At 40.8% G+C, this 15,000-nt stretch overlaps 2 pseudogenes; both read right to left on the reverse strand.

Moving 5' to 3' along the window:
* Positions 1-2,980, reverse strand: part of LOC138054264 (transient receptor potential cation channel subfamily A member 1-like) — a 17,892-nt pseudogene extending 14,912 nt beyond the window's left edge.
* Positions 2,981-3,187: 207 nt separating this feature from the next.
* Positions 3,188-15,000, reverse strand: part of LOC138054265 (transient receptor potential cation channel subfamily A member 1-like) — a 13,047-nt pseudogene continuing 1,234 nt past the window's right edge.

Here is a 15,000-nt window from a genome sequence, read left to right on the forward strand (position 1 = left end):
AATAAACTAGAGAGAAATCATTTGAATAGTATTATAATAGATTGTTTTTCCTCTGATGCGATCAAATAAAAATAATAATTTATTTAAAATATTGCATGGGAACAATACTTTTTAAAATGGTTTGGGTTAAATGCTCAGCTTAGTGGTGAAGTTAGTCACTCAGATTTTTGAATGGTTTAGCTTTCATGTAAGTTTAGTTACACTGCTGGGGGCCCCCGGCTAGTACTTAATAAGGAATGCCGGACTGATGAATAGGCCGAACGTGGAACGTCGGACATACTTAAAACACGGAACGCCGAAATACTTAACATGGAACGCCGGAATCCTTAAAAAAAGAACGCCAGAATACTCAAACTTGGAGCATTTTTGAACATGTCTGAACAATTGGATCACTGCTCCCCCCCTTCCCCCCCAGCTAGTGTGCGGGGCAAAAAATTAAAGTACAAAACAATGGTGAAATATGAACCCTTTTATTGTGCGTAAAACAGGTTGCGGTTATTCATCGTGGTGACGTACAATAATAATTAAAGTCTTCTCGTTTGGTTCACGAGGTGTTCAGTTGTGTGATGTAGATCATATTTCCCATATTTCATATTTCACCATTGTTTTGTACTTACACCATGTGTTCCCGTTGTCAGAATTAAGTATTCTGGCGTTCTTCTTTTTAGTATGCCGGTGTTCCGATGTTTAAGTATTCTGGTGTTCCTTTCTTTTATTATTCCGGCGTTCCCATGTGTAAGTATGCCGGCGTTCCGGGTTTTAAGTATTCCGGCGTTCCTTCCGTTCCGGCAGTCCCTCATTCCGGCATTCCGTGTTTAAGTACTAGCAACACGGCCCTGCTTTTTACGTAATTTGGTTTTGAGCTCTCAACTAGGTTTACGCACTTATTAAACCCGGTTAGCATCTCAGGAGGTGTATTACAACTGCTGGTAGATCTGGGAGGGTCGTGAGTAGAAAAGGAGAGATATCTTTAGTTCTTTTTGTAACTCCCTAAAAAATAAGCCTCCCATTTTGTTTTACCTAACTACACCCCCAAGAGTTGATAAAATAAACCAGTTTTTTAAAAAATTTAAACTGGTTAAAAGACATGACCGGTTTTAAAAAAATTTCAAACAGAACAAAATTAAACCACAACATATCCTCTGACAAAAGTCCAGATAGCTTAGGGCCTGTTTACATGGAAGGAGAGTGCCCCGCTCCAGAAGGGTTGAAACCAAGATCAGAGCTATGCCTTTACCATGCAAACCTCACCCAACCGGTATAGTCAGTGGGCCTGCATGGGTTATATTTTTGAGAGGCCGCTAAGCACAACAAACAAAAAAGCCAATGCAAAAGAACAGCTTCTAGTTTGGCTGCAACCCTACAAGTTTATACGGACTGCTGTTTGTCGCACTCCTCCTGAGTCAGTGTGCATCACCTGAAGCATGTTTTTGATCGAGGTTTACCTCACCTCGGCGGCTGCCAGGGATTGCCAGGTACGAACACGTTTACATGGCAAAAAAGCTAACCCGCCCTAGCCGGTTGGCCCGGGCAAGTAGACAGGGTGCCCCGGGTAGGCCGGGCTACCCTATCTAGCATGTACAAACGCTTGAATGTCGTTTTTCTAAAGAAACGTTTATGGAAAAAAGTTAGCCCTCCCACATAGTAGCTCGGTTAACCGGGTAACTTGGGTTAGCTGGGCACCCTCCCTCCGTTTAAACAGGACCTATAGGATACCATTTTGACTTTGGTTTACGTTTTGGCATTATAAAAAGTTTGCGTCAGGTAAACAGTATCTGTGACAGCAAAAAATCATCAAAATTAAAAATACAAAAACTCTGTTGCAAAAAGTCGAAAACAAATGCTTTCTTCGTTTTTTTTATGAATCGGGTAATCATATACTCGGTTGGTTCCATAATCGCTCCTAATGCGCCAGAGAGAGGCCGTCCTATTTGAAATAATAAACACTTTAATATTGTACCCTTCCAGGGACGGGTTTTTACTTCCCTGAATTTTGTATATGGGTAAAAAAGCATGGAAGACGGGGGAATGTCTAGGAAATCATTTTATTGTAAAAGCGGAATGCTTTTCCACAGCCTATCTTTAGTAAAAATTCTTCCGACATTAACTTTGGTGGATCATCCTCACTGGGGAGTGTAGACCCCGCGCTTAAACAGATATATTACCAAGTTAAAGCTATGATCCTCATAGTTATGGACGCAATTTTCGCAAATGCGCTAAATTCAACGGGATTTGAACCCGTGACCTCGCGATACCGTGCGACGCTCTAACCAACTGAGCTATGAAGCCACTGACGTTGAGAGCTGTTGCTAGTTAATTGTGAGCTCTAATTTTTCCCTCGAGGAATGATCAATGAACGAAATGATATATATGAAATGAATCAATAGTGAACTGCGGATATTAAATCAAGTAAAGCTATGATCCTCGAAGTACTGGTCGCAATTTTAGCAATTGCATAGAGAAGCCTGCAAAATTCAGGACTTCAACGCCGGGGATTTGAACCCGTGACCTTGCGATACCGGTGCGACGCTCTAACCTCTCAACGTCAGTGGTTTCATAGCTCCGTTTAAAAAATTAAATGTTTTGCACTTTTGTATACTTTCTCTTTTACGTTTAAATGGGTCTCCTCACGAAAGACGTAATGTGTAATGTAAAACTCATTACAACTGTATTACATGATTGCCGTGTACATGGGAATCCAATATGTGAGATATCTTCTTGATAACTCGTTCAAACTGTCCAACAGAGCCAGCATTTTTTTAAGTCTTGGGGCAAGTTGTTGCATAAACAAGCCCTGCTAGAGCAAAAGATTCGTTTTATAGCATTAGTATTTGGTTTGGCCAGAGAAAGTTTTCCCTCAAGATTCTCTGGTAAGAGTTTTTCTCTTACCTTCTGTAAGTCATTTACGATATGGACTAATCACATAACCCTGCATTTCGGAGTTAAAATAAAGGATTGTGCATAGCTTGTGGTACTTCATTCTGGTAAAGAATCCGCATAAAGTAAATACTCTCCTCTGTAGCTTTTCAAAATACGCCTCTGACAAAAAAAATGTCAAAGTTGGTGTGGGGTCAATATTTCTTTCTCAAAAAATGCAAAATGAACATCACTCAGCAGAAACTCGAAGCTGGAAACATCAACGACCTGTGCGCATAAGTTCTATTTAAACTTGAAAAAAATGTTCCGTTTAGCAAGCTGTCATTTCAGGTCCTCTTTGAGACATATTTTCGTCGGTCTCTTGCGGCGACTGTCCATCCAGGAAGTCTGATGTTATGATATCTGGACACTCTTCCATAATGGGCCTGATATCTTCAAGGCTGCGTGAGTCCATTTCGCCGCCAGGGTCGATTTTTCTGGCCAGTCTTCTCAACAGAGTGTTCTGAGCGTCGATGACATTCACTAGAGTTTTGATGCGTCTTTTGGTTTTATCCAATTGCTTCCTAACCTGGTTGTACTCGGATAAATTGGGAATCACCCGGGTCTGCAGGAAGACCAAAGTCGAGCTTAGACGAGTTCTTGATTCCAAGCCAAGCCATAACCTGAACAAGAAAAGAGGAAAATTGAGAACGTCGAATCTATTTAAACGGGTTGTTCAATACAGCCAAACTAAGTTGATTCGTCTTCAAGACTTGGTGGAAGTCTTGTTTGCGAGGTATCTACTAGAGCGAGTTTCCATCGAGTGTCGTAAAACCAAAACCAAAGTAATTTACTTTGGCCAATGAAAAAGGACGGAGACAATCCAGTAAACCAATCACGTAGCCGACACAAAGCGCGGGAAGATATGCACGCGCCGGCCACGATTGGGTTTGGTTTCAGTTCTGATTGTTTGAAAAAGTGGCGAGAGAACTTCGACCAATAACTGAGTGACGTTATGCAAAACCAAAGCAATTCGCTAGTTTGATTAATAAAATAACACAAACAGCGGTCCAGCTACAAGGGCCTAAGAACACGAATTCGCTAGGTACTTTCGACACACAATTGAAAACCGCTCTGTCGACACACTTGCCGCTTAAATTGTCCATATATTGAAGTGCGAGGCTCACTCTTCCATGTCGTCTATATCCCGCACTTCAACTATACACTTCTTTCATTCATCGAGTCATTCACCGGAACAAATGAGCCCAAGAAATTCCTCTAGTCATGCCAATGTACCAAAACTGAGTCGATTAGTCTTAGTAGAGCATTGTCCCGGCATCGCAGAGATCATGGGTTCGTATCCCGTGGAGCCACCTGAATTTTTCAGGCCTTGGTTGTTCAAAAGGGGATAGCGCTATTTTCTGGATAAATTACTATACAGCGGATGAACACTAGGAAAACCAATTGAGTTATCTAGTGGATAATGATTGATCCGGGGACACCGCTATCCACTCCCCCACCAATGAACCAGGTATCTGCTATAAGAGACAATTTGCTTAAATTGGCTAGAGCGCTTTGGTGTGACTTAGAAAAAATAAACGTGAAACAGAACGTAAGCAAGAATGCAAAGCGTTTAATTGGCTTATCGAACAAAAATAACGAGCGCGAATTGTCATTGGCTTAGCGAAAGCGGATAGAAAACAATGTCATGTTCTCTCCGTGGAACTTTCTGGAAAGTTTCGCTTTGACGTCATTTATAACGCAGTAATGTGATTGGGCAATCGAACTGTTTACTGCTCTTTTTGGAGTTTCCTTGTCGGGAATAAGGAGAAGCTTTGTTTTAGTCTTGCCAAACATTGGTCCGCGAAACAAATTGCGAACACTATTTTGAAGGTCGTACAAAAGTCGCTCTATGCCGATCACTTCTCCATCTCGTCTAAGGGACATACAGATATAGAAGAAATAAATCAAGTGAAGCTATGATACTCGCAGTTATGAACGCAATTTTTGCAATTGCGTAAAGAAGCCTCAAAAATTCAGGACTTCAACGGGGTTTGTACCCGTGACCTCGCGATACGGTGCGGTGCGATTAACAGCGTTGCACCGGTGTCGCGAGGTCACGGGTTCAAACCCGGTTGAAGTTCTGAATTTTTCAGGCTTCTTTACACAATTGCAAAAATTGCGTTCATAACTGCGAAGATCATAGCTTCACTTGATTTCATATCCGCAGTTCATATATATGATCTCATATATCATTTCATAAAAGAAATAAGGAAACAAGCAATGAAGGGGCCAGAAAATGTTTACGAATCGAGTCGATTCGAGTCGCATCGTCAGGGAGTTAATGGATTCCATTCATCGAGGGGGAAGTCGATGCGCAAGACATTTAAAATAAACGTCAGGAAAAGAACATTAATAAAGGGACCAGAAATGTTCAGATTTGCCCACAGATGGCGACACACTGAATTAGAATTCATGTATTTAATTTGAGAAGTGACCATAATCAAGGATTCTATGGCAGGCTTATCTGGCAGTAAGTACCGTTGTTGATGAGAAAAATAAGCGTAAGTGTCTTAATTTTTTAATTGATATGATAACGTTTGCAAGGTAAGCGAAGAAACAAAGAACATTGCGATCACTAGAATACAAATGAAAAGGGGAAATGCCATTATCTCGTGAACGAGAGGACCATATCACCTATGGAGAAAGTATTCAGCAACAAAACGAAAAAAGCCGCAGTTGTGCAAATTGCAGAATGGCGATGATTTTCTATTCGTATTCACCTTATTTTGGCCCGTTTAATGAACACGAGCAGAGTCTTACGGCTTACGAGGGAAGGAATGGAAGTTCCTTTCACCAGATGTCAGTAGTAATCAACATCCCGTTTCATTTAATAGCTCATCACACAAGAAGCTGGGCCGCTATCTCTAAGACGTTTTGGAGCAATCTTAGAGAAAGCAAGAGTTTAAGCTAGAGGGGTGGGCTGCATCATGACAAAACAACATGATAAACCGCAACTTACCTTTTCCATCTGCTTGGGCGATTGGGTCTGAATACCAACGTTGGCCGATAAAGTCTCCTCGTGATAAACCTTGGGTAGCTCTCTTCGATCTCGGCAACAAACTCAACCTGCATAGCTAACCGTTTCAGAGTGGCATTATGCTGTATAGAATCGATATCTCCAACGGCAAGACCGACCTAAGAAAATAAAAGAAAGCCACGTGAGCACGTGGTTCAGTTTTACACTTATGGAGCTGTTGAAGCAAGCCTTTTTGAAATATTATTTCGAAATGGAAATGACAAAGTTATCATAGAAAGGATAAATTGAGAGGGTGAATTCCGAAAATTCCTCATCGCGCAACTAACCAGTATCACGACCTTGAAGTCACGTGCACCGCATTAAGGGGACTCAACCCGGCTTATGACTTTCGAAAATCCTCGATCGTTGGAACTTCGGATTAATACTCTAACATTGCACTTCCACCTAACAACCACGTTTATCTAAAACACATTGCTAAACGATCGATTTTTTGGTCAATGTTCTTATTTGTTAAAAATGTCGCGTTTGCCGGCTAGGGAAGCCGTGCAATGGCTCTTTTCATTTTGTTTGAATCGCTCTTATCACAAAAAAAGCATTGGTGATAAAAATTAAAATAACCCTTATTAGAAAGGGCAGGGAAAATACTGTAACCTACCCCAGATTCTATGTTGTTTCCCCCACTCACCCGCCCTAGCTCTACCTTAGATAAAAATGGCTGAGATTCCCAATTGGCGGGAGGCAAATTATTCACCTATTTACTGAGTGTGTTATTCTTAAATTCGGGACCATTGAAAAAAAACTACATTCCGTGTCAGAGTGTGATTGGAACACAACGCAAGCATACGCAAATCCCTCGCCGTAGGTCCAGGCCGCCTCCCCAAAAGTATAGGCTAAGACGAAACGCTCAAGCAACTTCATCAGCAGACAACAGCCAATTTAAAAGCTTGTTGGACACTAATCTCTTCATCACTTTCCTTGAAATATTACGGTGAACGCATTTATTAAAATAACTAAATTATCGACCTACCAGAAGGTTCATTAGTATGATAGACATGAGAAGCAGAAAGATCGCCAGGAAGACAAAAGATGCATCAGGAAAAGGGTTGAGTGGCGTTTGAGTGGTAGTGCTCTTTTTTCCCGATGGTTTTTATAAACTTGTCGTCGAATTCAAATTCTCCAACCATCATTACCATAACCGAGATGAAAGCTCGTCCTATATCAAGAAATGCATCCTGTAACAAAAAGGGAGAACTTTCCATCACAATCACAAGCTCACAATCAATCACGTGTCGTCTGATCGATGACTATGTAAATAATGCATACAATTTATTACGTCAACATCCATTTATACATAAGAGCAATCCAGTGTAAACTCTATTTGTAACCCCTGAAGAGGGTTGGTTTGGCCAGCCGAAATATAGTACATTACTAATTAATCAAACCTAAGTTGTATCGGCTCTTGCTTAAAGTATAAATTAGTACCTTATGCGATTTATCTTACAAAATAACAGTCTTGTATTTTCATTACTTTCCAAGGTGGTAATTATTCTAGGCACAACGCATGATTTGTGCAAGACCAGCCAAGTCGAAACTTGCCGTTCGTCTGAGAAGTTCACCTATTAGAAAGACAAGCACAAGGCGTGCTATGCGCTGAGAAGAACTACATCCCCTGTATTGAATGTTGGAAAAAGCACTGCCGGTACGGTGAATAGCCCACCTTCTGTCGGTCTTAAATACTGCATGAACAGCTAAACTTATTTTTACGTGTATTAAAAATGTTTTTTCAACTTTGTCTCACATATATTGTGTCTTTAGTGTAAAATACGCCGAAGGTAAAGTAATAGTAATAAAAAGAACATTAACACTAGTAATAATGAAGATGATGATGATGATAATGATGATGATGATGATGATGATGATGATGATGATGATGATGACATGAATCCTCTACCAAGAGACCGAATGAAAATAACCTCAAATCACATAAAATGAGTTAAAGCGGGATATCATTTCAAAATCTTGCTTTCCGCTCAAAGAGAAAAAGAAGAAAATTAGTGAAAAGCTCCCGGAGCAGAGTAGAAAACCAACGATTTCAACCCAGATATGACGTTGAGTGTGGGAGTCGAACCAAGGTCACATTGGTGGAAAGCGAGTGCTGTCACCACTGCGCCATTCTTGTGATTACGTTTGACAAACGGGCAGCAGCTGAGTGCATGCAGTTAATTGGTAAGGGAAACTTCTTACCTGTTCTTTGAAGAGGACGAAGAAGACAATGGCAAAACCAATGATGAAAACGACAAAAACAACAAACACCTTGAGTACTGTCTTAGTGACTTCCACGAACATGGTGACATAAATTCCAAACAGACGAAACCGGCGGAGAAACAGCACCAAGTTGGCATAACAGAGGAAAACCGATGTCACTCCCACTAACCATAGATTGTAAGGATCTGCTATTCGCTGAAACAATTGTTGGGTTATGCCCTTTGGCATAACGTATGGAATCATGAAAGTGAATGATGTACCATAGAGGAGCCACTCCAGCAGGTTGCTGAGGTCCTTGAAGTATCTACATCTCTGGATTATAATTTGCATGATCTCCTTCAGGAGATGGATAACTGCAAACCAAAACACCACGTATGAAATTCCTGCGTTGTATCCGGTTTGACCCTCGTAGATGATTAATATAGGGTGGCATTCATAAAATCCAAGTTCTTCGCTGTCGTTATAACTATAACCATCATCGACAAAATATTCGCACTCCCACTCATCGCTCTCCTCTTCGTAGCGGTAGTACCTTGTGAAGTTTAGCTTCTGTCTCTCAGTGACGATAAAAGCGGAATACGAACCGACAAAAAGCAAGTACGACAGAAAGTTGAAATAGTATAAAAAGCGTCCAAATGTGGACCACTTTCGATTCAACAGAACCTGTGTAAGTGGATGCAACAATAGTTTCATCCTTTCACTGTTCACCATAGTCCTGGGTCCGAAGAAGCGTCGCCCCAAGGCGAAAACTGGGTCATCGGGACCTGGATCAAGGAGATGGAAATCATAGGTAATGGAGAAGTTAGGATCATCTGAGCCTGTCATCTCAGAGCGCTTAACACATCGATCCATCAACAGCTCTGCACTTTCGGGAAAATGCTCTATAAGGAGCTTCATAGGCGAGTGTCCATACTTGTCTTTGTGTGCCATTATCTCATGCCATCTGCAAGATAAATTTCAAGTGTGAACTCTTGTTACTTTCCAAAAGCATGAGCTCATCATTTGTACTCACACTTTAACCAAGATAACACATATTAAACCAGTTTCCACAACTGATAACAAACAAAGCAATTCGTAAATGGTTTGAACCCAGCAGTCATATTATAATTAAGTATTTTTTCCAGCTATCTGTGTTGCCTTGGTGAAGAGAGAGAGGGTAGATAGTTCTGTTTTAACTAGAGCGATTTGGAAGATAAAAATTCATGTAGCACGCAACTGTTTTGCACAGGTCTATTTTCAACATCTCCGAAAACCTCGCGAAAGCGGTCGCCAAGTTTTCTTCTTGTTTCGCCTATTTAGATTTTATTGCATTTTTGCATCATTGCATGTTACACTATAAGTATGCTAAGCTTGCACCACACAGATTATGCGGTTGGCTTTGGAGGCAAAGTCTAACATGAAATGAACTTCAGCTCTACTAAACCGACCGTACCTTGAATGTTTCACCATTGTCATGGCTACGTCGCTGTTTCCTGCCCGGACAGCAGACTCCAAGCACGTTTGACTCTGCGTGTTGCACACGGTCATTTTTGCACCGTTGTCCAGTAGCAGTTCAACTATATTCACGTGACCTTGTCGACAAGCAATATGCAAAGCTGTGTCCCCTTCCATGTTCACACAATCCAAAGTTGTTTGCTTTGTCAGCAGTTCTTGGCATGACTTTTCAAAACCCAGTTTGCATGCCCACATCAATGGTGTCCAACGATCATTGTCTGGACAATCCGCGTCGGCTCCGAGTTTTAGTAAAGTGTAGCAAACTTTTCTGAAATTTGAGACATTTCGCTACCGATGAGTTGCTATTCAAATAAAGTAAAAGAAATGCAATTATTGTCCTCAATTTACTACGTAACCTAGTGCTTACCCACTTTGTTGGTCTATGGTTATACATAGGGTTCGTTGGGTTGTCTTTGCCAAAGTACTAAATGAGAAACGACAAGCTTTCTGTGCAGTTTTTAACATCTTTCAAGCTTGATAGATTTTAAAACTGATTTAAACCACCTCTTACATTGATTTGAATTGGTACATACTGTCGCGAAGGCAAAGATCCTCCCTCTGTTTGTTGGCAATCACGAAAATGTTTACCTTACAGTGAAAAAACTGTGTACAGAGGATGCTTACCTATGTCCATTCATAACTGCATTATGAAGTGCAGTTCTCCCTTTATCATCTCGTTCGTCTAAGCCAGAAGCTACTCGCCTCGCCAACGCTTCAACGTGCGCAAACATTCCTTCTTGGGCAGCGAGATGCAGTGGGGTTTGCTGTGTTTCATCGTGGAATATGAACTTTGTGTGCTTGCTCAAGAGTGCATCCATTACCTATTATCCAGATAAATCCAGAGAAGCAAAATCTTACAAAGAATGCCAACAAAAATAGATCAAGGGGATGTTCAGAACACCTACCTTCTTGTTCGTTTTTACCTGTCAAAATCTTTATACCTTTCCGGGAACAATTATTCTGGTTTGCTTCAAAGCAGCCATAAATCCAACGTTTATTTAATATTTAGTTATAAATAAACACGCGAAACAAACATATGAAGAAGACGATCCGTTGGCCGCTCAGTAGGAGTCATTTTATTGCACAGGCTTAACTATAGAGAAATACATACAATATGTGTAATGGAGGCAGTGTGGTTCAGTGGTTAGGGCGCTTGCCTGGAGATCCCGGGAGACCCCGGATTCAAGACCCGTTCTGATCACTCTTTGAATTTGATACTGGTATTTTCTGGTTCAACCTCTCGGCTGTACTTGTAAATAGCCAACGGGTTTGCCCCGGCCAATTGGGATCTCCAAAAAATTGTTGTAAGTTGTGTTCGTTTCATTGACCCTAGACTGAGTCCCTATGGTGTTCGGTCAAGTATGCGAGAATTGTAATGTCATTTCCGAGTTCATGTGTGCCTCCTCTTCAAAGCGAGTCTAAGTGCAAAGTTCTTCTTACGAAAATTACTTTTAAATAGATAAAGTAGAATCAATTAGCATCACAAAAACGTCGCTCTTAGACTCGCTTTGAAGAGAAGGCAGACATGAACTCGGAAGTGGCTGGCTATTAACTCACTCTGACATCTTTCACCATTGCAGCATAATGGAGTGGAACTCGCTCCTGGACATCAGGACTGTAGAGATTTCGTAAAAGATATTTTTCTTCCAAGAGCATATTCAATGTTTCCAAATGTTCGTTTTCGACTGCCATGTGAACGCAGTTCTTCATGTAAATGTCACATGCTTTGAAGTCAGCTCCTCTTTGAAAAAGAAGTCGAGCGCATTTTGTCTGACCGGCTGCCACGGCATCAAGAAAAGGCGTGTTGTGATGAGCATCAGGAGTATCGATGGGTACACCGTTGTCCAAAAGAAACGAGATTATGTCATCGCGATTAAACACAGCTGCCCTAAGGAGAAAAAAGCCTTCTTATAGAAACTACAAGAACTTGTGAAGCCGGAGAATTAATGTTGAAGAAAAACAAAAGGCCTTAAGAATTTTTTTCCTTCCTTTTCCGTTTTGGTCCTTAGCTTGGTTTCAATTAGATGGAACTAATCTTTTAGTCAGGTTACTCCAGTAAAACAAATTTACTGGCGTATCACTTTCAATTTTCAAAAATGACTCAATGCTGTAGTTAATGTCTTGAGGAACGCATTAAGAATTGCGTCAGTAATGGAGTGAGCATCAATTGCGTCGTTATGTATAACTTTTATGGACTGTTGTTGCCACAAATGGGTTCAGAAGAACGAAACTTACTTATTGTTCAGTGACGTTAAGGGAATCTTAACTTTTCTTGCGCATTTGCTCAATTTACTTACCCCATCCCTATGACCTATGCCTAAAATTCAATTGAAAAGATGCCTATTGTACTAAAAAAAAAAGGATATATCTTTGAAATAAAGCAGTCACTAGTGTATGAAATCATAACAAAATCTTACTCACCTGTGAAGAACGCTTTTGGACTCTGCATTCTTGGCAGCAACATCGGCTCCTCTTTTTACCAACAACTGCACCATTTGTAAGTTCCCTTTCACTGTCGCAACGTAAAGAGGCGTTTCGCTGTCGGATCTGCGAGCATCGATCTCGGCTCCGTACTGGAGGCACAACTCGGCGGTGTTAATATCGTTTGCTCCGGCTGCGAGGTGAAGAATTGTGTTGTTGTGAGAATCCCTATCTCCAACAAGCTCCTTCATATTACCACGTGCATGAGTAACTGAAACGAAAAGCAGACTGTTTATCGGGTTTTAGCTCTTGTAGCGCAAGATGGATGAAGGAGTTAACTTTGTACTGAAGAAAAAAACCGTGTTGCTGCGTCGTCGGGGAATGGAAACACAGAAATGGGTTTAACAAGATATGTTAAATTGACCACCATAGCTGAGGGTTAGCACCTCGGGAGAGCGCTATCGTCGAGCAGCAAAACCAGTCGCCAGACACTTCAGAATGCACTGTTTCCCTTGGGGCTAGTTATTAAGGACGGTGCCTACTAATTAACAATATTTTTGCCCCGGTGTGTGATTATGCAGGAAATGTAGATCTTAACAAGTGTTATTGAAATCCAAAAAGAAAATTGGGGGTAACCACGCATTTTTCAAAGATAATTCATGAATAATATGTGTAAAAAGTTTTAAAATACAAAGCAATGTATGGCGTTCTTTCTCAAATTGAAGCTTAATTATCTCTGAAAAATGCATGGTTACCCCCAATTTTCTTTTTGGATACCAAGAGTACTTACTAAGATCTACTTTCTCCGGATAGTTTTAAACCGCGCAAAAGTATCCCTGTATTAGTAAGCATCACCGATAGGAAATCCGAGTATCTCAAGATGCGCAGAACGTATGCCCAATAACAATAGTAGGCACCGTCCTTAAGTGCTTATTCACCCGATCGGAGCACAAAACAAACAACACAGACAAAAAAATACATTCCACTGGTTTTAAGACGTGGTATGTCTATGGCATCCCAAGTAAATAGCCAAATGGTTTGCTTCCGCTCAGTTGGGATTCTTAATGAGTGTTGTTGGTCTGTTCTGTCGTTTAGTTTATTGTGTTTCATCGGCTCTGAATGAGTGATCCATTAATTAATTATAAAATGTATTGTATTTTCATCCGGTCATGACTGTGAAAACTGGCTGTCTATCTCAGGAAATGCCAGGAAAATAGAAAGAAAAGTAATGAAGTAACGCATAAACAATGAATCCACCTGATTGCAAAATCAAAGCAGTAACTTCCGTATTTCCGTGATACACAGAAGTGTGAAGAGGGGTCATCAGCTCATTTGACTTTGCTCGTAGATCGGCTCCTCTGCCCAGCAACATCTTTGAAATCGCCACGTTTCCACTAACACAAGCCAGATGAAGGGGAGTCATTGACGCCAAGTCCTTGGCATTGACGTCGACTTTGGGATGACGAAGGAGAAGTTCCGCTATTTGGTCATTTCCACGGCGGGCGGCAAAGTGCAAGGCGGTGCTACCATTGGAAGAGGTCAAGGAGGGATTCGCTCCCCTTTCGATCAGTAACTCGAAAGTTTCGACGCACTTGAATCTAAAGAGGGTTAAGATATTGACAAAGCAAGAGAATTATAACGCTTGACTCATCCTTTGTGGTTGCCAACTAGCTTTACTACAGGTGATATGAAAAATCAAAAGGGATACAAGTCGAACAGCATGATTTAAGAAGGGGGTAGTTTCTAAAGAAACTGTGGTGCTGTGTCGGTGGGGAAGTAGTATACAAAAATTTGGTTTTATCAACGGAGTTGATAATGTAAATTGGCCACCGTATAATTTAGAATCTCTGTACGGTGGCCAATTTTACATGATTAACTCCATTGATAAAACCAAATTTTAGCACTAGTGATTTCTTTGGTAGATGTTGTCCAGTTTGGACCAAATCATGCGCATTTATGGAGCAAGACCCGTTTTGTGCTGTAGTGTAGGGATGAAAGAGATCCCAGTCTACAGGGGATCCCTCCCAAGGGATGAGAATTTTCCCGTTCCTTGGGGGAAGATTATTTATTTTAAGTTGCTCTTGACTTCATCTTGACTACATTTAATTTTATGTTTGTTGTTGTTGCGGGATTTTTCTCTGGGTACTCCAGGGAGAGAGAGTCGCCTCAACAGATAGTTACAGAGTTTAGAATTTAAGGAGAGGGCTTAGTGAAATTTTTGACATGGCACCAGATTCCGCCGAATGAAACAGGCGGCAAAAGAAATTAAAGTACGGTTGAAAATTTGAGAAAGGACATTGTTACACTGTCATGCTGGTTTGCCTACTGTACTTTGAAAATGAGACATCTTGGACAGCCGTTATAGATTTTGATGAACTCCCACTCGGCGTTAGATAGAAAGATGAAAAACTCTTAAAGCAATGCCGTACTTGATTTTAGTAGCAAAATATCATGTTGTTTTCTGTCAAATGGTGCATGAAGCGGTTAGTTAAATTAACTATTGAATGTTTTAGGGTATAAGGATGATAAGTTAGTTGCTTAGCAACGGGCGAAACGACAAATGAGGGATCATTGAGCAATTCTTCTGGTGCAATGCACGAGACGTAGCACTCACTTAGGCCCTTGTCATTAATGTCATATTTTGCGCTGGAGCTGTTTCTGATTTTAGGACAGAACTATCACCAGTATTCGGTGGCGACCCAACACATTATTAGATAATTCCTTTCTTGCTGTGGGCGAATTCCTTGGTAGATTAAAAAAATAAAAACAAACTTGTTATTCAAATTTGAGAAACAAATGAATATTCACAACTTTATAAACCGAGCATAAAGCTAACAGTAGAGCAAAAATCTGTTAAATCTGGCGGAAACATGAGGCCAGAAATGAAAGAAATCAACATGAATCAACAACTTAATCATTCCCAA

Source organism: Montipora capricornis, chromosome 6 (genome assembly GCF_036669925.1).
Source record: "Montipora capricornis isolate CH-2021 chromosome 6, ASM3666992v2, whole genome shotgun sequence".
NCBI classification, from domain to species: domain Eukaryota; kingdom Metazoa; phylum Cnidaria; class Anthozoa; order Scleractinia; family Acroporidae; genus Montipora; species Montipora capricornis.